This window comes from Papaver somniferum, chromosome 5, assembly GCF_003573695.1.
Source record: "Papaver somniferum cultivar HN1 chromosome 5, ASM357369v1, whole genome shotgun sequence".
NCBI classification, from domain to species: Eukaryota; Viridiplantae; Streptophyta; class Magnoliopsida; order Ranunculales; family Papaveraceae; genus Papaver; species Papaver somniferum.
In genome coordinates this window covers 156987771-157013758 of record NC_039362.1, presented here as the reverse complement: position 1 = coordinate 157013758, position 25988 = coordinate 156987771, and the positions used below count along the sequence as shown (strand labels likewise).

General features: G+C 36.1%; 1 pseudogene; it reads left to right on the top strand.

The window, feature by feature from the left end:
- LOC113278018 overlaps positions 1-25988 on the top strand; it is a 67299-nt pseudogene that overhangs the window by 11033 nt on the left and 30278 nt on the right.

The window sequence follows — 25988 nt, the reverse complement described above, 5'->3', positions numbered from 1 at the left end:
TATTGGTGGGAGACGGATTATCTATTACAATAGACTTTTCCGTGTGATACAGATTTGTTTATTAAAGTCTTCGATTTTGGGTTGAAGCACCTCTTAGTTGTGGGTGAGATAAGCTAAGGGAATCAAGTTTGTAGCATCCTGCTGGGATCAAAGACGTAAGGAGCATAACTGTACCTTGGATCAGTGTGAGATTGATTGGGGGTTCAACTACAGTCCAGACCGAAGTTAGTTTGTAGTAGGTTAGTGTCTGTAGCAGCTTAATACAGTGTGTGTTCAATCTAGACTAGGTCCCGGGGTTTTTCTGCATTTGCGGTTTCCTCGTTAAAAAAATTCTGGTGTCTGTGTTATTTCTATTCTGCATTATATTGTTTATCTTTATAAATGAAATATCACAGGTTGCGCGTTAGAATCAATTAATTAGAATATCCGACCTTTTGGTTGTTGATTTAAATTAATTGATACTTGGATATTGGTCTTTGGTACCATCCAAGTTTATCTCTCTTATATTTAAATTGAGACTCGCAGTTTGCTTGAGTAAGATTTTGTTAGAGCATTGCTCGGTCGAACTCGCATGCGTTGCTATCTCAAGCATGTTTTTCAATGTTAGTGATCAAAATTACAAGTCTTGATTTCTAGTCTATTATAACTAAGTCTCGGACTAGGATAGAAAGTTTAATTGAGATCAAGGACTTCATGGAGATTCATCATACAAGTAGAAGAACTATTCAAGAAACCGGTGGAACTTCTCGAAAAAAAGGTATGTGAAAACTTGAACTTATATGTTATTCAAAAGTATATCTACTCTGTCTCCTACTCTTTGAGACAAGAAGTCGTATGTTATATATATAGACTTGGGTTATACACATTTCGTATTTCGAGCCGAGTATACCTCACCTATCTATATCTTGAAATATGTGTTTGTAAGCTTTTCGCTTCGATCAAGTTTATCTTTACCTAGTATGTTTCAATCATCTTGAAAATTGCTTTGACGAGAAATGGTGTAACAACTATCTAACGTCCTCTAAGAATGTTTCAATGATTGGAATGAGAGTTTAGATTACATAACCAATGATGGACATAAGTATTGTTGTGGAAACACATATGTGCATAAGTCCTATTCCTTGAACCAAAGTTTGCGAACTTTGTTGATCAAGAGAAATCGGAAGAATGGAGTTGACAAACTAGTTGCATGAGTACCAGTCCGCGAACCGGCGGAAGGTCTTTTGCCGTGATTTTCTGCTGGAGTTTGTAAACTGTGCCCGGTTGCTTAAATCCGCGAACCTAGTGTGCGAACTTAAGAAGGTTATATAACTAAAGATGATTTCTGAACTTAAACTTAAAAAGACTAAGGAATGCAGTTTGCAAACCGTGGCTATAAAAGTCCATGAACCCCGATTCAAGTGTATCAAATCATCTTTGCTTCAATTGTGTCTTGTGTTGTACATGAGATTTCCTTGCAATTGAACAACTCTCTAACTAGTTCATTTGAAGTCATTTGAACTAGTTATGGTGAAGAAGAACATGGTCGATATGAAATGCTCATATGGCTAACCAATTGGTTAACTATTGTTGAACCAACAAGTGCAAAGTTTGGGTACGGTTAATAAACCTAGAAACATGCATTGTTAAGTGTGTATAACAAGCTAATTTTTCGATCTAACGGCTGAAAAATATTAGCTTGAGTCTAAATCAGGTTTTCATCTAACGGTGGATATTGATTGCTTTGTTACCAAGGCAAAACCCTGATTTGAAATACTATATAAAGGAGACATCTAGTATTATGCAAACTTAATCCCCATACCTTACGTGTGATACTAGTTTGCGTGCTAAAGTCGTTTCTCCTTTAACCTTTGGTTTTCTTCTTCTAAAACCAGGTTAATGACTTAAAGACTTCATTGGGATTGTGAAGCCAGACCGATACTACTTTTATCGTAGTTGTGTGATCTAATCTTACATCTGCTACCGTACGAGTACAATCAGATTGATTGGCTTGAGATTGATATCTCCGATAGGAAAGATATAAAAAGTAATCACAAACATATTCGTCTCATTGTTTGTGATTCCGCAACATCTTGTTTCGTTACCATACGATTAAGATTGTTGTGAGGTGATTGCTAACTCTAGGCTGTTCTTCGGGAATATAAGACCGGATTATCAATTGGTTCCTGTTCACCTTGATTATTATCAAAAGACAGAACAAAACTTTTATAGTTTTTCTGTGGGAGACAGATTGATCCTTTGATAGACTTGTCTGTGTGAGACAAAAATTTTTTTGTTAAAGCCTGCGATTTTGGGTCGTAACAACTCTTAGTTGTGGGTGAGATAAGCTAAGGAAATCAAGTGCGCAACATCATACTTGGATCAGAGGCGTAGGGAGTAAAACTGTACCTTGGATCAGTGGGAGACTGATTGGGATTCAACTGCAGTCCAGTCCGAACTTAGCTTGTAGTAGGCTAGTGTCTGTAGCGGCTTAATACAATGTGTTTTCAATCTAGACTAGGTCCCGAGGTTTTTCTGCATTTGCAGTTTCCTCGTTAACAAAATTTCCGGTGTCTGTGTTATTTAATTTTCCGCATTATATTGTTTTATCTTTATAATTGAAATAATACAGGTTGTGTGTTAGATCATCAATTAGAGTAATCCAACCTTTGGTTGTTGATTGTCATTGATTGATCCTTGGATATTGGTCTTTGGTACCATCCAAGTTATTCCTTGTGTTTGATTACAGACTCGTTGATTTCTATTAGCTTGAGTAAATCAAAACAAGAGAAGATATTAACTCCTTGAGATACTTTTACCTAGATTGAGTCTGACTGTCTAGTTGGTTCTCTAGAAAGTATTTCCGAGTTAGTCCATACAGATTTCTAAACGAAATATTGGGTGGTGTTGTTAGACCCCCGCTTTTTCAGCTTGGAGTAGGCTAGTGTCTGTAGCGGCTTAATACAATGTGTGTTCAATCTGGACTAGGCCCGGGGTTTTTCTGCATTTGCGGTTTCCTCGTTAACAAAATTTCTGGTGTCTGTGTTATTTCAATTTCCGCATTATATTGTTTTATCTTTATAATTGAAATAATACAGGTTGTGCGTTAGATCATCAATTAGAGTAATCCAACCTTTGGTTATTGATTGTCATTGATTGATCCATGGATATTGGTCTTTGGTACCATCCAAGTTATTCCTTGTGTTTGATTAAAGACTCACTGATTTTTATTAGCTCGAGTTAATCAAAACAAGAGAGAGATATTAACTCCTAGATATACTTTAATCTAGATTGAGTCTGACTGTCTAGTTGATTCTCTAGCAAAGTATATGGGAGTTAGTCCATACAGATTTAAGTGAAATATTGGGTGGTGTTGTTATACGCCCGCTTTTTCAATTGGTATCAGAGCAGGCAAACACGTTTAAGACCCTACAAGTCTGTTAGAACACTGCTCGGTCAAACTCGCATGCATTGATATCTCAAGCATGTTTGTCAATGTTAATGATCAAAACTATAAGTCTTGATTTCTAGTATATTATAACTAAGTCTCGGACTAGGATAGTAAGTGTAGTTGATCTAGAGGACTTCGTGGAGATTCATCATACAAGTGGAAGAACTACTCAAGGAACCGGTGGAACTTCTCGACAAAAAGGTATGTGAAGACTTGAACTTATCTGTCACTCAAAAGTCTATCCAATCTATCTCCTACTTCTTGAGAAAAAGTCGTTTGCGATATATATAGACTTAGATTATACGCATTTGGTATTTCGAGCTGAGTATACCTCGTCTATCTATATCTCGAAATATGTGTTGGTAAGCGTTTCATTTCGACCATGTTTTTCTTTACCTAGTGACGCAAGTCATGCATGCTTCGATCATCTTGAAAATTGGTTTGACGAGAAATAGTGTAACAAATATATAACGTCCTCTAAGAATGTTTCAATGATTGGAATGAGATTTTAGATTACATAACCATAGTGGACATAAGTATGTTGTGGAAACACATATGTGCATAAGTCCCATGCTGTAAATCGACTATTAACCAAGTCCGCGAACTCAATCCGCGAACTACCGAAGTTCTCAAACCCAAGAATTTACGTTGAGTTATCAAAATATGTTGCGTGAGCCAAGTCCGCGAACCCAGTCCGTAAACCAGCGAAGCTCTCGAACCCGAGAATTTCTGCTGGAGTTTGAAAACTCTTTCCAGTACTTCAAGTCCGCGAACCTAGTCTGCGAACATGTATATGTTATATATCTAAAGATGATTTCTGAACTTAACTCATAAAGACTAAGGAATGCTTTTGCAAACCGTGGCTATAAAGTTCATGAACTGATTCATGTGAATCGAATCATCTTTGCTTCAATTGTGTCTTGTGTAGTACATGAGATTTCCTTGCAATTGAACAACTCTCTAACTAGTTCATGTGAGTCATTTGAACTAGTTATGGTGAAGAAGAAAGTGGTTGGTATGAAATGCTCAAATGGCTAACCTTTTGGTTGACTATTATTGAACCAACAATGCACACGTTTAGGTACGGTTTACAAACCTAGAAGCGTGCAGTTCATTTGTGTATGACAAGCTAAGATTTCGATCTGACGGTTGAGATATATTAGCTTGAATCTAAATAAGGTTTTCATCTAACGGTGGATAGCATTTGCTTTGTGATCAAGGTGAAACCCTGATTTGAAAGACTATATAAAGGGACATCTAGAAACTCTACAAATTAATCCCCACACGTCCGTGTGTTACTAGTTTGTAAGCTAGAGTCGATTCTCCTTTAACCTTTGGTTTTCTTCTTCTAAAACCAGGTTAATGACTTGAAGACGTCATTGGGATTGTGAAGCCAGACCGATACTACTTTTATCGTAGTTGTGTGATCAGATCTTGCATTTTCTATCGTACGAGTACAGTCAGATTGATTGGCTTGAGATCGTGAGAGTTCTCCGATAGGAAAGATATAAAAGTAATGACAAACATCTTCGTCTCATCGTTTGTGATTCCACGACGTCTTGTTTTGCTACCATACGATTAAGATTGTTGTGAGGTGATTGATTAACCTAGGTTGTTCTTCGGGAATATAAGACTAGATTATATTGCTTTCTGTTCACCTTGATTATATATCAAAAGACGAAACAAAAACTTTAGGTTCTTTTTGTGGGAGACAAATTTATCCTTTGATAGACTTGTATGTATGAGACAGATTTGTTTATTGTTAAAGCCTGCGATTTCGGGTCGTAGAAACTCTTAGTTGTGGGTGAGATCAGCTAAGGGAATCAAGTGCGTAGTATCCTACTGGGATCAGAGGCGTAGGGGTGCAACTTTACCTTGGATCAGTGGGAGAATGATTGGGGGTTCAACTACAGTCCAGTCCGAAGTTAGCTTGGAGTAGGCTAGTGTCTGTAACGGCTTAATACAGTGTGTACTCAATCTGCACTAGGTCCTGGGGTTTTTCTGCATTTGCGGTTTCCTCGTTAACAAAACTTCTGGTGTCTGTGTTATTTCTTTTCCGCATTATATTTTGTTATGTAATAGAAATAATACAGGTTGTGCGTTAGATCAATGAATTGGATAGTCCGACCTAACGGTTGTTGATTGATATTGATTGATCCTTGGATATTGGTCTTTGGTACCATCCAAGTCTATCTCTCTTTAATCGAGACTCGCAGTGCGCTTGAGTAATATTATATCTAGAGATTGAGATATAAACTCTTTGATATATCTTTTTATTGATTGAGTCTGACTGTCTAGTTGATTCTCATAAAAAGTACATTCGAGTTTGTCCATACACATTTCTAAGTGAAATATTGGGTGGTGTAGTTAGACCCCCGCTTTTTCAATTGGTATCATAGAAGGCAGACATGTTTAAAGACCTCAAAAGTCTGTGTTTGTGGCGATCTGACTATATGGAATATAAAGTCTCAATTGACGCTTCACCAGGTTTGAAAAACAACCGTAGGAAAAAGTCTGATAAACTGGTTGCTCGACAAAAGAGGTTATAAGAACAAATACGGATCCATTATGGTCTTGTTACAGAAATTGCAACTCTTAAGGATTTGATATCTTGCAAGAGTCTCTCGTTAATTCAGAGAAAATCCAGTTGCTCCTTTTCAAAGAACAATCACAATTTAGATAATGTTCAACAACCGTTTGTTGAAAAACTGACATGACTAGGTGATGTAGTTTTTTAAGTGGTAAATAAAGTTCGTTCAACTCGGACTTGTGTAGACTCAATTTCAGACTTAATAATAGAAAACAATAAAAATAAAGAAAATATATACACAAGGTTCGTCACAATGTCGAGAGATTACTGAGACTCAGGATTCCACAAAACCTCATACCATGTGGTTCAAAAATCAATTCTTAGACAATTATAGCTCTTGTTTATTGACTCTAATTCTTTGCCAGGGTAGATTTTAAAAAGATTAACTGTAAATCACTAGCATGATGCATCAAAAGCACTTATACCAAGCATACATCATCATACGACTTCACAACTAATTAAGAAAAATCATAAAACGATTAAATTAATGCAAAAAGTCATAAAAAGAATTAAATATAATTACCACACGTATGAAATATGGCTTCCTCCGTCATCCCAGTGTTGGGGTTTAGCTCCTCATATTAATCATGATCTCAAAATATGTGTTTGTTGCTCAAAAGATGATTAAAAGAGTGAAAAGTAATAACACAGACTGTTTGCAACAGTGTATTGGTGTTGCAAAACAACTGTTACAATGGAACTGTTACAGAAAACTGTTGCTTTATCGCTGATTTTAAAACCTTAGAATAAGACTTCCATGAAAAGCTTAGTGTTCTTCAGTTGTTAAACAACGACACTTTTCTGCGACTGTCTATCGAGGGTCAATGTTCTTCAGCTGTTCTTCTTCTTCAACAGCAGCAGCAACAGAAACAGAGTTTGGTAAAGCTCTGATTTCTTCTTCTCTGACTCTCCTTAGGTTCCCAAACTCTCGACACCTCTTTTATATGACCCAAGACATCTATTTATATCAAAAATACCGATTAAATATCTCCCAAATCTTCCAAAATCTCTTTCCTTCTCTTCACGGCCAAGTTGCGACAATTTCTTGTTTTAGGATTTCTACGCGTTTCTGAGATTTCCTTTTCATTCTAAACTCTTCCTTAGATAGATACAAATCTTTGGGAAGGTTTACATCGTTTTAATCACTCTAAAATTCCCTAAAACAGGTCACACACGTGACTTTCCATATTTTCTTGTTGTGAGAAAAATCCGTCGTTTGAGCCCATTCTAATCGATTTAAACACCCATATCAGATTCCTAGACCCATAAGGAGTCTATCCTATGAAAACCAGAGGTTTAATCGAACTCAAACTCTTTCAAATCACGATTTCCAAAACTGCTCTTTAACTGCATTTTTTCCCCCGCCAAAATCCTTTCTTTTGAATGTTGAAGATGGTTTCCCCTTATCCAGAGTAGGGGTGCGATTAGCAACTGCCTGGAAATGGGATGGCCCTTAGTAATTAGGTTACCCCTTATCCAAAGTGAGAGTCCAAATAGCAAATGTCCTCCCATGAACACAAAAAAACACTTTTCGATCCAATTTCGCCGCAAAATCTTAGTTTTCCAAAAACACCAACAAAGACATAAAAAGCCAAAATAAATACAAAATCGAGCACTAACAATATATACAATTGAGATTATATCAGACACAAAAATGTGTTATCACTAGGAATCACTCAGACAAATATCAAAGATCTGTCCCATATGGCTGTTCGTTCGATCCTCCACAACAAGCTTGTATGTCATTCCTAAAGAGTGTGGAGGTTGCATATAATCCTTGCAAGAAAAATATACAACCCCTTGTTACTCTAAAAGGACATGCAAAGCTGTCAGGAAATTCCAAACAGAAAAGTACTGATGGTATGGGTAACCTTGCTTCTTGTCCTACCTCTCCTCTTCAATGGTGTAGTGACAATAGTTGCAGACTTTTTGTACATGTGTTTGGCGACTCTCCTTTGTGTTTATCATCCACCGTTTCTAAATATAGAGGAGATTCTACAACGAAAGAACAAACTCTGATTGGTTGTTATTCCTCACGTTTAGAACCAGGAAATACTGATATAACTCTGAACAATTCCTCTTGGAAAAAATCAATGAATGATGAGTTAGATCTACTTCATAGGCATGTCATGTGGGATCTTGTACCAAGTCGGTCCCAAATATATGATAGTGGTTCTAAATGGACATCCAGGAATGAGGATGATGATGTAGCTTCTGTAAAAGTTAATATCAGGATTGTCTCTCGAGGATACTCACAATTTGAGGATTTTGAGTTTAAAGAAACTCCTGTTTCCATGGAGTGTGCTGAGTCCATTTAACCTACTAATAAATGTCGTAGGTCCTATATGATGAGTATTTCCAGGGACAAAAGAAGGAGGATCTCTGCTCACATAACTAACCTTGAAAAATCACGATGTGATAAAAAAGGGGAGATTTTGGCTCACAACGTCTCTATCTAACCCTATTGACGTTCGCATCCTCATTCTTAACTTGAGAAAATGGGAATTTGCGTCTTTTTAACTCAAGTAGTGTTTTTTAAAATAGTCTGTTAATATCCATATAAATCCTTAAATCTACTAAAGTTGTTGTGTTTCAGGGTTTGAGGCATTTGTAAACGTGTTCTTCAAGGAATACTAGTTCATGGCTCCTGTAACTAGAAGCCGTGCAAGCAGGAATGCAACTGAAGCAGATTACGTACGTCTGTGTACAAGAATTTTCTCTACAAGCACGAAGAAAGTGAAGGCAACAATCTTTAATAAAGATCTCTCCTCGAACTGGTTCGTTTCCTTTTATCAAAGTAGTGCTGATTTCAGGGACCTGATAAAAGAATTCATCAGCAAGAGAAACGATTTAAAATCTCAAATCGCTTCATCTTTGGAAGAACTTGTGTACTATGAACGAATGATGGCATCAACAACGGACACTGTTCGTAAGCTAATAATGGAACTCAGTAAGTTGATACTTATTCCAAAAGAATTGGAATAATTGGATGATCCTATTATCAACAGTTTCTTAAATAATGAGAAGGAGTTTTCTGTAGATGCCCTAGGATGTCTTCTTTTTGATTTAGTTGGAAGAATAACTAGTGCTCTGAATAGCGATGATTGTGACTACATATAGCTATTATTTTTCATCTTCTTGTTTATTTTTTAGGTTTTGGTTTAAAATTCTAAAAATATTTGGAGGATGATGGTTTGCAATATTTAATCTTTGGTTTGTCATATTGCAATGTTTATGGGATTTGTGTGTTTACGTCTGTGAACTATGTTGTCCCATATTTTGTCAAAAGTAAATTCGTTCATGATCGGTATTCATGTATTGATTTAAGGATGAATAGACTTTTGAAAAACACAAAAGTTAAGCCTATATTGTCAATTCTTTGATGGAAGATAGGTTAGAATATTTTGTGAACAAGGATAAAGTCTATTATTGTTATGCAAATAATGATTGAAAATAGAATAGATCCTTGTGTATTCCACAGTATTGATCTTCTTTGATTCATATCCTATGAAATACTGTGAGGCTCCGGAATGTGCCTTATGTTGAGCACGATACGACTGAGTTGATTGTTTTTTAGCTTGGTTGGTTGTTCCGTAAGGTATGTTATGTTGAGCATTTGTAAACTAAATTAATCATCTCGTTTGGTTATTTAGTTATTTGCTCCGTAAGTTCTCTTATGTCGACCAAAACAAATAACAATTAAATTGATTACTTTCATGATTAGTTTGGTTGTTTGTATTTCAATTAGATTAATTATGGGTTCTCTTGTAATTAGTCTAGTTGAGCATTCATATATTCCATAAGATTTTTCTTGTGTTGAGTATATGAACGACTATCCTAATCATTTTCTAATGTTTTTGGCAGTCATATGTTTCGTAAGTTTACTTATGTTCAGCATAAACAATTAAGTTGATCATCTTGTGTGTTTAATTTGTTTGCGTATTCCAATTAAATTAATCATGGGTTTACTTGGGAATAATTTAATTGAGTTGTTGGATATAGAAAATCACTTATCATGGTTTTTGGAGAGTTCTTTTGAACTTGTGCTTAATGGTCATATCTTGAGGGGTGTGCGGCTGTGGAATTTTAGAGGGGTTATCTTGTATCTTTAAACTCCTTGATGAATGCTATTAGCTTCGGCTATATGATTGCATCTAAATTAAGATGATGTGCGTCTTTTCTTTTAGTCATGAAATGTCTCTTGTGGAAATTTCATTATGATCCCGTTCTTGTACCTTTGCCAATTTTATTGACAAAAAGGGGGAGAATTAATATGTAGTTCACACTACAAATGCATATGGTTTTCGGATCATTGTGTAAGGGGGAGTGGTTTCCATGATCGAGATGGAGTATTGACTAAGGGGGAGTGATACATATCACCATAGTATTATTATTGAAGTTGTGATACAATTGGAATTTGACACTGTGTAGTAATACTATGACACTTTATAACAATGATCGAGAATCTCGAGTTTTCTCATTGTTATGGCTACGGATCTTCAACAACGGTGATGCTAAACTTACAACCTTTGGGATCATTGGAGTACTTGGAAGGACGAAGATTTAAAGGAATGTTGAATATTAGACTTATGAAATATGAGCTAATAAAGTTTCATTATCTTTTTTGTATTCCATATGTATTGATAGTTTTGTCACTAAAATTAACAAAGGGGGAGATTGTTAGAGCACTGCTAGGTCAAACTCGCATGCGTTGCTATCTCAAGCATGTTTGTCAATGTTAGTGATCAAAACAATAAGCCTTGATTTCTAGTATATTATAGCTAAGTCTCGGACTAGGATAATAAGTGTAGTTGAGCTCAAGGACTTTATGGCTATTCATCATACAAGTGGAAGAACTACTCAAGGAACCGGTGGAACTTCTCGACAAAAAGGTATGTGAAGACTTGAACTTATCTGTCACTCAAAGTCTATCTATTCTATCTCCTACTTCTTGAGACAAAAGTCGTATGCTATATATATAGACTTAGATTATACACATTTGGTATTTCAAGCCGAGTATACCTCGCCTATCTATATCTCGAAATATGTGTTGGTAAGCGTTTCGCTTCGAACATGTTTTTACTTATCTAGTGAGGCAAGTCATGTATGTTTCGATCATCTTGAAAATTGCTTTGACGAGAAATAGTGCAACAACTATATAACGTCATCTAAGAATGTGGAATGAGAGTTTAGATTACATAACCATAGTGGACATAAGTATGTTGTGGAAACACATATGTGCATAAGTCACATGCTGGAAATCGGCTAGTATCCAAGTCCGCGAACTGCCGAAGTTCTCAAACCCGAAAATTTCTGCTGAGTTATCAAACTAGGTTGCGTGAGCCAAGTCCGCGAACCAGAGAAGATCTCCAACCAGAGAATTTTTTCTGGAGTTTGAAAACTCTTTCCAGTACTACAAGTCCGCGAACCTAGTCTGCGAACTTGTATAGGTTATATATCTAAAGATGATTTCTGAACTTAACTCATAAAGACTAAGGAATGCTTTTGCAAACCGTGGATATAAAGTTCATGAACCGATTCATGTGAATCGAATAATATTTGCTTCAATTGTGTCTTGTGTATTACATGAGATTTCCTTGCAATTGAAAAACTCTCTAACTAGTTCATGTGAGTCATTTGAACTAGTTATGGTGAAGAAGAAAGTGGTTGGTATGAAATGCTCAAATGGCTAACCTATTAGTTGACTATTATTGAACCAACAATGCACACGTTTGGGTACGGGTTACAAACCTAGAAGCGTGCAGTTCATTTGTGTATGACAAGCTAAGATTTCGATCTAACGGTTGAGATATATTAGCTTGAATCTAAATCAGGTTTTCATCTAACGGTGGATAGCGTTTTCTTTATGAGCAAGGCGAAACCCTGATTTGAAAGACTATATAAAGGGACATCTAGCAACTCTACAAACTAATCCCCACACGTACGAGTGTTACTAGTTTGTAAGCTAGAGTCGATTCTCCTTTAACCTTTGGTTTTCTTCTTCTAAAACCAGGTTAACGACTTAAAGACTTCATTGGGATTGTGAAGCCAGACCGATACTACTTTTATCGTAGTTGTGTGATCTGATCTTGCATCTTCTATCGTACAAGTACAATCAGATTGATTGGCTTGAGATCGTGAGAGTTATCCGATAGGAAAGATATAAAAGTAATCACAAACATCTTTGTCTCATCGTTAGTGATTCCACGACGTCTTGTTTCGCTACCATACGATTAAGATTGTTGTGAGGTGATTGATTAATCTAGGATGTTCTTCGAGAATATAAGAACGGGTTATCAATTGGTTTCTGTTCACCTTGATTATATTTCAAAAGACGAAACAAAAACTTTAGGGTTTTTCTGTGGGAGACAGATTTATCCTTTGATAGACTTGTCTGTGTGAGACAGATTTGTTTATTGTTAAAGTCTGCGATTTTGGGTCGTAGCAACTTTTAGTTGTGGGTGAGATCAACTAAGGGAATCAAGTGCGTAGTATCCTACTGGGATCAGAGGCGTAGGGGTGCAACTGTACCTTGGATCAGTGGGAGACTGATTGGGGTTCAACTACAGTCCAGTCCGAAGTTAGCTTGGAGTAGGCTAGTGTCTGTAGCGTCTTAATACAGTGTGTATTCAATCTAGACTAGGTCCCGAGGTTTTTCTGTATTTGCGGTTTCCTCGTTAACAAAACTTCTGGTGTCTGTGTTATTTCTTTTCCGCATTATATTTTGTTATATAATAGAAATAATACGGGTTGTGCGTTAGATCAATCAATTGGATAGTCCGACCTAACGGTTGTTGATTGATATTGATTGATCCTTGGATATTGGTCTTTGGTACCATTCACGTACTGGTAAAAGAATGAATGGACTTTTGACAAATACAAAAGTGAAGCCTATATTGTCAACTATTTGATGGAAGATAGGTTAAAATATTTTGTTTTCAAGGATTATGTGTATTAATTGTCATTATGCAAATAATGATTGAAGATAGAATGAACCCTTGTGTATTCCGCAGTATTTCTCATCCCTGATCCATATTTTATGTATTATTGTGAGGCTCCGTAATGTATCTTATGTTGAGCCCTATACAACTAAGTTTATTTATTAGCTTAGTTTGTGTTCCGTGAGATACGTTATGTCGAGCATATTGAACTAAATTAATCATCTTGTTTGGTTATTTAGGTATTGATCCGTAAGTTTTCATATGTCGAGCAAAACAAATGACAATTAAATTGATTACTTTTGTAATTAGTTTGGTTGTGTATTCCAATTAGATTAATTACGGGTTCTCTTGTAATAAATCTAGTTGAGTATTTTCGTATCTCCATAAGTTCTCTTATGTTGAGCACAATCAATTGAATTGATCACTTTTTGTGTTTAATTTGATTGCGTATTCCGATTAAATTAATCATGGGTTTACTTGTGATTAATTTGATTGAGTTTTTGGATATAGGAAATCATTCTCATGGTTTTTGGTGTCCAATAAAAATCCTTCTTTTCTTTCGAAATTAAGGTCGCTCTTGTTGTTCTTTCGGGAATGACATCTAATGGGGGAGAGTTCTTTTGAACTTGTGCTTAATGGTTATATCATGAGGGGTGTGCAGCTGTGGAATTTTAGAGGGGTTATCTTGTATCTTTAAACTCCTTGATGAATGCATTTAGCTTCGGCTTTATGATTGCATCTAAATTAGTTGGTATGTAGTTTCTTCCTTTTGTCATGAAATGTCTCTATTGGAAATTTTATTATGATCCGGTTCTTGTACCCTTGCCAATTTTATTGACAAAAAAAGGTAGAAGTAATATGTAGTTCACATTACAATTACATATGGTTATATAGGTTGTTGAAAAAACGGGGGTCTAACAACGCCACCCAATATTTCGCTTAGCAATCTGTATTTGCACCCCTACGCCTCTGATCCCAGTAGAATACTACACACTTGATTCCCTTAGATGATCTCACCCACAACTAAGAGTTGCTACGACCCAAAATCGCAGGCTTTAACAATAAACAAATCTGTCTCGTACAAACAAGTCTATCAAAGGATAAATCTGTCTCCCACAGAAAAAACCTAAAGTTTTTGTTTCTTCTTTTGATATATAATCAAGGTGAACAGAAACCAATTGATAATACGGTCTTATATTCCCGAAGAATAGCCTAGGTTAATCAATCACCTCACAACAATCTTAATCGTTTGGTAGCGAAACAAGACGTCGTGGAATCACAAACGATGAGACGAAGATGTTTGTCATTACTTTTATATCTTTCCTATCGGAGAACTCTCACGATCTCAAGCCAATCAATCTGACTGTACTCGTACGATAGAAGATGCAAGATCAGATCACACAACTACGATAAAAGTAGTATCGGTCTGGCTTCACAATTCCAATGAAGTCTTCAAGTCATTAACCTGGTTTTAGAAAAAGAAAACCAAAGGTTAAAGGAGAATCGACTCTAGCTTACAAACTAGTAACACACGGACGTGTGGGGATTAATTTGTAGAGTTTCTAGATGTCCCTTTATATAGTCTTTCAAATCAGGGTTTCACCTTGATCACAAAGCAAATGCTATCCACCGTTAGATGAAAACCTTATTTAGATTCAAGCTAATATATCTCAACCGTCAGATCGAAATCTTAGCTTGTCATACACAAATGAACTGCACGCTTATAGGTTTGTAAACCGTACCCAAACGTGTGCATTGTTGGTTCAATAATAGTCAACCAAAAGGTTAGCCATTTTAGCATTTCATACCAACCACTTTCTTCTTCACCATAACTAGTTCAAATGATTCACATGAACTAGTTAGAGAGTTGTTCAATTGGAAGGAAATCTCATGTACTACACAAGACACAATTGAAGCAAAGATGATTCGATTCACATGAATTGGTTCATGAACTTTATAGCCATGGTTTGCAAAAGCATTCCTTAGTCTTTATGAATTAAGTTCAGAAATCATCTTTAGATATATAACCTATACAAGTTCGCAGACTAGGTTCGCGGAATTGAAGTACTGGAAAGAGTTTTCAAACTCCAGCAAAAATTCTCGGGTTCGAGAGCTTCGCTAGTTCGCGGACTGGGTTCGCGGATTTGGCTCACACAACATAGTTTGATAACTCAGCAAAAATTCTCGAGTTTGAGAACTCCGGCAGTTCGCGGACTGAGTTCGCGGACTTGGCTACTAGCCGATTTCCAAAATGGGACTTATGCACATATGTGTTTCCACGACATACTTATGTCCACTATGGTTATGTAATCTAAACTCTCATTCCAATCATTGAAACATTCTTAGAGGACGTTATATAGTTGTTACACTATTTCTCATCAAAGCAATTTTCAAGATAATCGAAACATACACGACTTGCGTCACTAGGTAAAGAAAAACATGATCGAAGCGAAATGCTTACCAACACATATTTCGAGATATAGATAGGCGAGGTATACTCGTCTCGAAATACCAAATGTGTATAATCTAAGTCTATATATATATAGCATACGACTTTTTTCTCAATAAGTAGGAGATAAAATAGATAGACTTTTGAGTGACAGATAAGTTCAAGTCTTCACATACCTTTTTGTCGAGAAGTTCCACCGGTTCCTTGAGTAGTTCTTCCACTTGTATGATGAATCGCCATGAAGTCCTTGAGCTCAACTACACTTACTATCCTAGTCCGAGACTTAGCTATAATAGGCTAGAAATCAAGACTTATAGTTTTGATCACTAACATTGACAAACATGGTTGAGATAGCAACGCATACGAGTTTGACCGAGCAATGCTCTAACAATCTCCCCCTTTTTTCAATTTTAGTGACAAAACTATCAATACATATGGAATACAAAAAAGATAATGAAACTTTAGTAGCTCCTATTCCATAAGTCTAATCTTCAACATTCCTTGAAATATTCGTCCTTCCAAGTACTCCAATGATCCCAAAGGTTGTAAGTTTAGCATCACCGTTGTTGAAGATCCGTATCCATAACAATGAGAAAACTCGAGATTCTCGATCATTGTTATACAGTGCCATAGTATTACTACACAGTGTCAAAGTCCAATTGTATCACAACTTCAACAATAATACTATGGTGATATGTATCACTCCCCCTTAGTCAATACTCCATCTCGATCATGGAAACCACTTCCCCTTACACAATGATCCGAAAACCATATGTATTTGTAGTGTGAACTACATATTAATTCTCCCTCTTTTTGTCAATAAAATTGTAAAAGGTACAAGAACGGGATCATAATGAAATTTCCACAAGAGACATTTCATGACTAAAAGAAAAGACGCACATCATCTTAATTTATATGCAATCATATAGCCGAAGCTAATAACATTCATCAAAGAGTTTAAAGATACAAGATAACCCCTCTAAAATTCCACAGCCGCACACCCCTCAAGATATGACCATTAAGCACAAGTTCAAAAGAACTCTCCCCCACTTGATGTCATTCCCAAGGGAACAACAAAAGCGACCTTAATTTAGAGATAAAAGAAGGATTTTTTATTGGACATTAAAAACCATGATAAGTGATTTTCTATATCCAAAAAATCAATCAAATTAATCACAAGTAAACCCATGATTAATTTAATTGGAATATGCAATCAAATTAAACACACAAGGTGATCAACTTAATTGTTTATGCTCAACATAAGTAAACTTACGGAACATATGACTACCAAAACCATTGGAAAATGATTAGGATAGCCTTTCATATACTCGACACAAGAAAAATCTTATGGAATATATGAATGTTTAACTAACTAATTACAAGAGAACCCATAATTAATCTAATTGAAATAAAAACAACCAAACTAATCACGAAAGTAATCAATTTAATTGTCATTTGTTTTGCTCGAAATAAGAGAACTTACAGAGCAAATAACTAAATAACCAAACAAGATGATTGATTTAGTTTACAAATGCTCAACATAACATACCTTACGGAACAACCAACCAAGCTAAAAAATAATCAACTTAGTCGTATCGTGCTCAACATAAGACACATTACGGAGCCTCAAAGTATTTCATAGGATATGAATCAAGGAAGATCAATACTGTGGAATACGCAAGGATCTATTCTATTTTCAATCATTATTTGCATAACAATAATAGACTTTATCCTTGTTCACAAAAGATTCTAACCTATCTTCCATCAAAGAATTGACAATATAGGCTTAACTTTTGAGTTTGTCAAAAGTCTATTCATCCTTAAATCAATACATAAATACCGATTATGAACGACTTTACTTTTGACAAAATATTGGACAACATAGTTCACGGACGTAAACACACAAATCCCATAAACATTGCAATATAACAAACCAAAGATTAAATACTGCAAACCATCATCCTCCAAATATTTTTAGAATTTTAAACCAAAAACCTAAAAAAGAAACAAGAAGATGAAAAACGTTGGACATAGCTATGTGTAATCACAATAATTGCTATTCCAAACTCTAGTAATCCTTCTCAAAAACAAGAATAAATTCTCATAAGAAGTTTCCTAGGCATCAAGACAAACTCGTAATGCACATATAAGATGATTTTTCTTTAGAGGGTAGAATCAATCTTTTTCTCCCGTATTTACACCAAGAATATCTACCAAAGGCGTATAAAAAGATTTTATTAAAAAAGAAGAACATATAAATTCATTAAGGACCATGCACCATAGTTCACATAAAAATGATTGTGAACATTCAAGAATCCCAAAGTGATGCGTACTACTGCCAATTCTTGAACTTCCTTCTTTGTGATTCACCAAAAACATTCTTGTAAAAGCTACAATGAGCTTATAAGAGTAGTACTCCAAGAATACAAGTTACCAAGTCCAAGAGAAGTGGAACAAATGCAACGAAACGGAGCAAAACACTGAAAAACAAGAGACAGGACAAATACCAATCTTAACTCATCCAAATTCATAAATTCTCATCTCCATTTTGAAGAGAAATAAAAGAGGAAGAGAATGCAAAACGAATTAGGTCATTCTGAGTTAGGACGAAGAAATTACGGCCAAAACAAGTTTACCGAATATCGACGTCAAGTATGCATACGGGTTTGCAAACGAATTTTCAAGTCCGCGAACTTAAACCCCTGGATTTTGATTTTAAAAGATGTTATGCATACCTGGTAGGTGTACCATGAATTCCAAACATCCCGAACTACTATTTTCAAACCTAAACGTTTAAGAACCTTAAACACAGATCAAGTTAGGTAGAAAAGAATGATAAGAAAGGTACGTGAATAAAAGCACAAATCTTGATCAAGTTTATAGACATTCCTTTTTATATGAATCCAATTGAACTCTACAGCCTTACTGAACATAATCTGTGCGCCCCAATTTTCGTGCTTCCCTCACCGTATACATAACAGGGCATTCCTTGGTGAGGATGCACTTACAACACAATCAAGTTGTGTTGGGGTGAACAATGTCTTGTTCACCACAATTGACCTTTGGATTATCATAAAAGGGATCACTTTTAGAGCCTTTCACATCCAATTCCATTTTCCCAAAAAACTTGTTAAGTTCCAACATCATTGATACTGCCTTCCCCATAGTCATGGAATTTTCTGGAAGATCATTCCTTTTCACACTCAAAGCATCATTAGCTTTCTTTGGTACCCACTTCTGAGTGCGTTTAGGAAAAACCAGAACCTTCTTCCCATTACTCTCTTCAAGATTTATCGGAAGAGAATTGGATTGAGTATTCTTTTGCAAGTTAGTCTTTCTCCAATTGGGAGCATCGGATCTTGTCTTCGTCTTTACGAAGTTATTCTTTTGATAATCATTACAATTGTGAAAAGACTTCGTATGACGTTTATAGGAAAATCTAGGATTATCACAATACTGATTCCTTTGCCTAAAGGTTGGACGTTTACAACCCGTAATGTCAAGAGTGTTAGCCTTAACATATGGTCCCGATTTAATCACTTCTTTTGACACTCAAACAAGAATATCATGAAGTTTTTCATTCCTTATACGAAAAACGACATCTCCTTTCCAGGTGACCGTTGTTTCCACAATAATGACAAATATAAGGAACGCTCTTACCCGGATTCATGTGTGCTGGTTTTGGAGGTTGATATACTTTTCTCTTTTGAACCTTAAATTCCGGTGAAGGTATTTCACTTTTTCCATCAGTGGAAACCTTTTTTTGAGAAGAATCACTAGCCTTGACAAATTTTAGCTCTTTGCTAGTACTTGGAGCATTTATTCCCTTATAGCCCAATCCTCGCGTATCACGATGATTTTTACTTGCTCCTAGCATAATGGTTAATTTGCTTGAACTAGTATGGAACCTTTTCAAGTCATCTTCCAACATCTTGATTTTATCAAGAGAATCAGCTAAGTCAGCCTCAAGGCGTTTTTCTCGAGCAAGATAAGCGCTTTCGCTGTCATTGAAACTTGCTTGCTGGGAGTTAATCCTAGTTTCAATTTCTGCAAGTTTCTCTTCTAACAAGAATTATTTTTGATAAACACGATCACATTCAAGTGACTTTCTACTCAGGTTTTCCTCGGAATCTTTGTGGACTGATTCGCAAGAGCGATTCCGACCATCAAGACCTTCGTAACTCCTTTTTAATTTCTTGTTTTCTCGACAGAGAGGAGTCAGAAGAGTTGTGACATGAGAAGTTGTAATCTTCTTCATTTTCAACGAATCCAAAAACTTAACATACTCTGAGTATTCCTCATCAACATCTCTATCAATATCTGAGTCACCTTCGTCAGAAAGTTCATCCAACTGTTCTTCTAGGAGAGTTTCCCAGTTATCAACAGTTTCTACATCATGAGGATATTTAGATATTGACCCAGATGTGACAGTTCTCTCAGGTGAATTCAAGATTTGAGAAACATCTGGTAATTTTTTAACTTGTACGTTGTCAGAGATAGACTCGTCCATCATCAGATCGCTACAAACACAGACTTATAAGATCTTTAACGTGTTTTCCTGCTCTGATACCAATTGAAAAAATGGGGGTCTAACAAAACCACCCAATATTTCTCTTAGCAATCTGTATGGACCAACTCCAAAACACTTTCTAGAGAATCAACTAGACAGTGAGACTCAATCTAGGTAAAAGTATCTCAAGGAGTTAATATCTCAATCTCTCAATTTGATCTTTACTCAAGCAAATAGAAATCTGCGAGTCTTTATCAAAGAGAGATGAACTTGGACGGTACCAAAGACCAATGTCCAAGGATCAATCAATATCAATCAACAACCGTTAGGTCGGATTTCCAATTGATTATATCAAACCCACAACCTGTATTATTTCTATTATATAACAAATATAATGCGGAAAAAAAATAACACAGACACCAGAAGTTTTGTTAACGAGGAAACCTCAAATGCAGAAAAACCCCGGGACCTAGTCCAGATTGAATACACACTGTATTAATCCGCTACAGACACTAGCATATTCCAAGCTAACTTCGGTCTGGACTGTAGTTGAACTCCAATCAGTCTCCCACTGATCCAAGGTACAGTTGCACCCCTACGCCTCTGATCCCAGCAGGATACTACGCACTTGATTCCCTTAGCTGATGTCACCCACAACTAAGAGTTGCTACGACCCAAAATCACAGGCTTTAACAATAAACAAATCTGTCTCACACAGACAAGTCTATCAAAGGATAAATCTGTCTCCCACAGAAAAACCCTAAAGTTTTTGTTTCTTCTTTTGATATATAATCAAGGTGAATAGAAACCAATTGATAATCCAGTCTTATATTCCCTAAGAACAACCTAGATTAATCAATCACCTCACAACAATCTTAATCGTATGGTAGCAAAACAAGACGTCGTGGAATCACAAACGATGATACGAAGATGTTTGTGATTACTTTTATATCTTGCCTATCGGATAACTCTCACGATCTCAAGCCAATCAATCTGATTGTACTCGTACGATAGAATATACAAGATCAGATCACACAACTACGATAAAAGTAGTATCGGTCTGGCTTCACAATCCCAATGAAGTCTTTAAGTCGTTAACCTGGTTTTAGAAGAATAAAACCAAAGGTTAAAGGAGAATCGACTCTAGCTTACAAACTAGTAACACACAGACGTGTGGGGATTAGTTTGTAGAGTTGCTAGATGTCCCCTTATATATTCTTTCAAATCAGGGTTTCGCCTTGCTCACAAAGCAAACACTATCCACCGTTAGATGAAAACCTGATTTAGATTCAAGCTAATATATCTCAACCGTTATATCAAAATCTTAGCTTGTCACACACAAATGAACTGCACGCTTCTAGGTTTGTAAACCGTACCCAAACGTGTGCATTATTGGTTCAATAATAGTCAACCAAAAGGTTAGCCATTTGAGCATTTCATAAATACCACTTTCTTCTTCACGATAACTAGTTCAAATGACTCACATGAACTAGTTAGATAGTTGTTCAATTGCAAGGAAATATCATGTACTACACAAGACACAATTGAAGCAAAGATGATTCGATTCACATGAATCGGTTCATGAACTTTATAGCCACGGTTTGCAAAAGCATTCCTTAGTCTTTATGAGTTAAGTTCAGAAATCATCTTTAGATATATAACCTATACAAGTTCGCAGACTAGGTTTGTGGACTTGAAGTACTGGAAAGAGTTTTCAAACTCCAGCAAAAATTCTCGGGTTCGAGAGCTTCGCTGGTTCGTGGACTTGGCTCACGCAACATAGTTTGATAACTCAACATAAATTCTCGGGTTTGAGAACTTCGACAGTTCGCGGACTAAGTTCGTGGACTTGGCTACTAGCCGATTTCCAGCACGGGACTTATGCACATATGTATTTCTTCAACATACTTATGTCCACTATGGTTATGTAATATAAACTCTCATTACAATCATTGAAACATTCTTAGAGGACGTTATATAGTTGTTACACTATTTCTCGTCAAAGCGATTTTCAAGATGATCAAAACATACATGACTTGCGTCACTAGGTAAAGAAAAACATGATCGAAGCAAAATGCTTACCAACACATATTTCGAGATATAGATAGGCGAGGTATACTCGGCTCGAAATACCAAATGTATAATCTAAGTATATATATATAGCATACGACTTTTATATTAAGAAGTAGGAGATAGAATAAATAGACTTTTGAGTGACAGATAAGTTCAAGTCTTCACATACCTTTTTGTCAGAAGTTCCACCGGTTCCTTGAGTAATTCTTCCTAGGGCTGTACAAGACCCGGTCCATTTTACCTGTACCGACCCGGAACCGGAAAAACCGGACTCGTACCGAACCGGAACCGGAGTAGACGGGACAGGTACCGGTTCTTAAAATTGAGAACCGGAGTAGACCGGTACTGGTTCTGGGGTGAGTCCCGACCTGTCCCGGCCCATATGTCCCAGTTAATTTTAGTCGTAGATTTTTTTGGGAATCTTACATCCTGACCGTCCCTCATAGGTATAACCCTATCTCTAATTTCTATCGACTTTCATTTCAGTTTTCTTTTTTTTTTCTTCTCTGAAGACTGAAGAGCAGCAGTCGTTCTTCACTACCATTCATGATTCACCAGTGACCAGTCACCACCATCATCGATTCGTTAAGGTATAAACTAGGATACTTGATCTTCTTCTTCTTCTTAGATTTGTAAGTTACTTGTAACTCTCATGGGATTTGAAATCGATTATGGAATAAACTAGGGTTTGAAACTTTGAATCGTGTGATACTGGGTTTTGAAATCGATTTAAACTAGGAGTAACAATTATTTTGTTACTATTAAGAATCTAAGATTGAAATAAGGTTTGATTTGAAATTGAATTAGGGTTTGATTTGAGATTGAATTAGGGTTTGTATTTTGTGTTGACTGATTTATATGATTTGTATACCCATGTTGAGATTTGATAAGCAGTAGACATGGATATATCATATATCATATATGTTAGTTTTTGTTTTTATCAATTCCATTCCCAAAATCTGTGATGTTGAGTTGAGTTATTGTATAGTTAAAATTACTTAAGCTAATTGTGTTCAGTGTCTCTGTTTCTGCCTAGTTGAATTGAGTGTCCTGTATCACCTACAATTACTTTAGTGGTGGTTCTTATGTTTTGGTGAAGCTATGTAAGAGAAATTTGGTTTATCGTTATATGGGGTTTATAAAAAAAACTATGAAAATCTAATGTACTGTTGGAACTGCTGTTTTTGATTGTTTGTTGTGAATTTCAATTTAGTTAGATTCTGAAGTATATGCAATTTATGCTATTGCTAGTGGTTGAAGATTATGTGATAACACAGCTCGGTGTGCTGGTAGTTACAAGATTTGAAGCTAGTGAAATGTTATTGGTGGGTAATTTTTCGTGTAGTTGTATTTGTTTGTATTATGTCTTTTCTGTTGCTGTGCATCCCATACCTAGGTGAATCCATGTAAAAAAGTTCATGGATTAATTTTGTTAGTTCTGTTTAATTGTTTTCATTGAAAGTATGCAATTGTGTATTTAGTATGCAATTGTGTGTTGTCTTTTTTAATTGTTTTCATTGAAAGTCAGATATGATGTTTTTATGTAGTTGTATGTGGTTAATTTTGTTAGTTCTGTTTACTTAACTTGCATTGCATCTTTGATCAATTTTGTTAGTCAGATATGTTGTTTTGAAGTCTATAAGGCTAATATACTGCATATAATGTTCTTTACTTCTCTTGCAGGCCTTTGAGGTGCTAAATGGGGAAGCGCAAAGCACCAGATGATTCCAGTAATAGCATTGTTGTTGTTCCTACACCAAGTTCAACTCAAACTCCAAATACAACTGAAGTTGGATCATCCTCTCAAGCTGCATCTAACACAGATGATGGAACTGAACCTACGCCAACAAGTACAACTGAAGTTGGTGACAGCAAAAAGAAGCATGGTAAAGTGAGATCTAAAGTTTGGTTGGAGATGACCGGGATAAGTGACGTTCAAGCTGAATGTCATCATTGCAAGGGATTGTATGCTGCTGACAATGACGTACATGAAACTTCTGGATTACATAAGCATTTGAAGAGATGCCTTAAAAATCCAAACAGGAAGGTAGAGAAAGACAAGGGACAACAAACTCTGTTGATGCCACGCCCAAAACCAGGTGAAGATGGTAAACTTGTTGCTCATTCTTACAGCTATGAAAAGTTAAGAAGGGCTCTTGTTGAGTGGATAATCAGGGATGAAATAGCTTTTAGAGCAGTAGAAGGGTCAGGTTTTGTGGCAATGATGCAGGTGGCAGAGCCTAGATTCAAGGTTCCAGGGCGTATGACAATTTATAGGGATGTATTGAAGATGTATGTACAAGAGAAGAATAGCCTAAAAACTTATTTCTTGACATCTAAGCAGAGGGCATCTTTGACAACGGACACATGGACATCACCAAATAATTATAACTATATTTGTGTAACCGTTCATTATGTTGATCAGAACTGGAAGCTACAAAAGAGAATACTCATGTTCTGCCAAGTTGAAGGTCATACTGGTAATGCAATCGGTGAGAAGCTGGTGGATTGTTTGAAGGATTGGGGTCTACAAGATGTATTTGGTGTCACTCTAGACAACGTCAGCGCAAACAAAGTGGCTATTGAGCATTTGAAGAATGTTGTCATTAAATGGACAGGATCACCAATTAGAGCCAAATATTTACATGTAAGTCCATGTTCTTGCTCTTGTCAAATATTTCTTTTTGTGCCAAATAGAGCCAAATATTTCTTTTTGTGCTGCATTTTTAAGCATTGAATTTGACAGTATACTTTTTGTTTTGTTCTTTCTCTAGGTGAGGTGTGCAGCCCATGTTCTTGCTCTTGTCATAAAAGATGCAGTAAGGCTCTTTAATGTATCAGTTAGAAGAATAAGGTCAGTTGTAAAATACGTTCTTAGTTCTCCTTCTAGGCACGAAAAATTTAAACAATGTGCTTCTCTAGCAAAGGTAGATTGTAAGAAATCTCTGATTTTAGATGTGTATACTAGATGGAATAGCACTTACTTGATGTTAGATGCTGCTGAAAAATATGAAAAAGTTTTTGCAATGTTAGCACAGATTGATAAGGACTTTCAACAGAGGTTTATCTTTGAGCAAGAAAAAGAATTTGTTTTACCTACTGATGCTGATATTGAAGAAGCTATAGCTAGTAATGTTGTCATAGAAGACGTGTTTGAGGATATGGAAGAAGAGGAAGAGGTTGAGGATATGGAAGATGAGGTTGAGGAGTTGGATCCAACAAGCAAGAACAAGGCAAAGCAGAATAAGAAGAAAAATATTCCTCGTCAACATGCTCCTTATCAAGAAGATTGGAAATATGCTAGAGGTATTGTGAAGTGTCTAAAGGTATTCTTCGATGCTACTTTCAACTTTTGTTGCATATATACAAGTCACTATTCATATGTTCTTATGGCAATTGTTACTCATCAATGAACAATTAGTAGAATTTAGAAACAATGTAGCATCAGATCCTTTTATTGCTCGTACGTCTCGTCTAATGTGTGCTAAGTACCATAAGTATTGGGGTGTGTATGAATCAATGAATTCTGTAATGTTTATTGCTCATCTGTTAGATCCAAGAGAGAAACAAAAGGGTTTGGAATTTACTCTTAATTGTTTGTATGAGAATAATACATGGGAGGTTGAAAGAGTTATGAGAAAGGTGAAATTAGAATTTGAGGAACTCTTTGAAGATTATAAGTCCTTGTATTCAGTTCATGAGGAGGGGTCAAGTAGTGATGCTCATATTGTTGCTTATCCAGTTAGTGTGCAATATGTTGGTCTGTTTGCTAGAATTAAATCAAGGAGGAAACAACATTGGGACACCCCAAGTTGTGTTTAAGAGGCAAGAACAACTGAGCTCGACAGGTATTTGACAGATGTGATTGAAGGTGGAATGCGTGAAATAGTTCAGCCTGACCATTTTGATATATTGGCTTGGTGGCAGGCTAATGCAAGCAGGTATAAGATACTTTCATACATGGAAAGAGATATATTAGCCATGCATGTGTCTTC